Below are 1,902 nucleotides of genomic sequence, written 5' to 3'. Positions count from 1 at the left end.
TATAGGACACTCTTAACAAGATAATTCAAAAAATATATATCCTACAAGTATATATTATCCTACAAAATCAAGTTTGAAATGATATTTTTATTAAAGTATTTTACTTTTTTTGTACGACTATACGTTTATATTTTTTTGTTTACATGACCCGGAGGCTCATACAAAATCTTATATCAAAAGTAGGAAAGGAGATACTAGAATGGTTGAGATTCTGAATGTGATATTGTTAATCGATTATATGAATAATGAAATTTTTATAATTCTATAAGAATTAATCGATTAATAACGTATTTAATTAATTAATCGATTAGTTGTTAGTTAGACAATGTAATATATAAATGGTGATTTCCTCATTCTTTGTAATCTAATTCGTTGAAAAAATAATAAGAAATATTATTCCTTTTCCTTATTCCTTCTTCAATATTTTCTTTTCTTTCTCGTTCATGTTCCTACCAAAGTTTAACAGGAGAGAAGAAAATGAAACACCAAACATAAGGTATTGATCACACATTTATAATTCACTTCACATCTTACAACTTAATAACTAAACTACTCCTTGTGAAACTATATATATATATATATATATTATATTATATTATATTATATTATGTATAAAAGTGAATTCCCAAAAAAAGGTATGGAAATAATGTAAAAAGGATGATACTCTTGACACCTCAAAATATTTTTTCACACTACCTATTAGAGTTTGTACCAAAAACACTACCTATTAGAGTATTAGTCATTAATGATTTAAAATTGAAATTGAAAATTTGCTTATTTAGTATAGGGTGTAAATAAGCAATTAATTAAGATTGATGTCGTTAATAAACTCTCAATATAATGCACATTGCTATGCTATAATTACTTGCAGTATCATAAAGTTATAGAATATATTGAAGTTGTAGAGAAATAATATTATTAATTTGTAAGAAAAAATAAGTACATGGAATACTCTACTTAATTACAAAGGATTTGTAGAAAACTAAAACTTTTATTACTAAAAGAGAAAACTTACCATGGTGCCTTGCAAGCAGGACTCGACCCTATCCGCTCACCTGGCACGACCCGATCATGATTGGGTCCGAAGAGGGTCGGGTCTGATCGGATTTAGGACTGTGTTCGGGTTCCAAAAATAGACCCAGTCAATATTTTGGGTCGGGTAGGGACCAAACATGTGTGAAGAAGATCTTGCTCCTGATCTTGGCACAGTTTTGATGAAGACACCAACATCACCAAAAAGAAGAAAAGGAAGATGACTTATGAAGACAAATGAAGATAAAGCTTCAAGACATTAGATTAAGTCTTTGTAAGTACTTCTATCCTAAACTCTTAAGTATATACAAGTATAATTGCTCAAACTATTTTTTAGAAAATGTGAGACACTTTTAAAAGACTTAAAACATTTTTCAAAAATAGTGTGTAACATGTTACTTCATTAAGTAACAGGTTACATGTGTGAGAAAAAAGCTATCCAACTGAAAAACTGATTTTTGAAGCTGAGTAACCGATTACTCAAAGTGAGTAACCGATTACTCAAAATTAAATTTAAATTTCTGTTGGACAGAGAGTTTGAGTAACCGATTACTCAAAGTGAGTAACCGATTACTCAAAATTAAATTTAAATATCTGTTGGACAGAGAGTTTGAGTAACCGATTACTCAAAGTGAGTAACCGATTACTCAAAATTAAATTTAAATTTCTGTTGGACAGAGAGTTTGAGTAACCGATTACTCAAAGTGAGTAACCGATTACTCAAAATTAAATTTAAATTTCTGTTGGACAGAGAGTTTGAGTAGCCGATTACTCAAAGTGAGTAACCGATTACTTAAAATTAAATTTAAATATCTGTTGGACAGAGAGTTTGAGTAACCGATTACTCAAAGTGAGTAACCGATTACTCAA

Source organism: Lupinus angustifolius, chromosome LG08 (genome assembly GCF_001865875.1).
Source record: "Lupinus angustifolius cultivar Tanjil chromosome LG08, LupAngTanjil_v1.0, whole genome shotgun sequence".
Taxonomy (NCBI): Eukaryota; Viridiplantae; Streptophyta; class Magnoliopsida; order Fabales; family Fabaceae; genus Lupinus; species Lupinus angustifolius.
Note: the sequence above shows the minus strand (reverse complement) of the source record.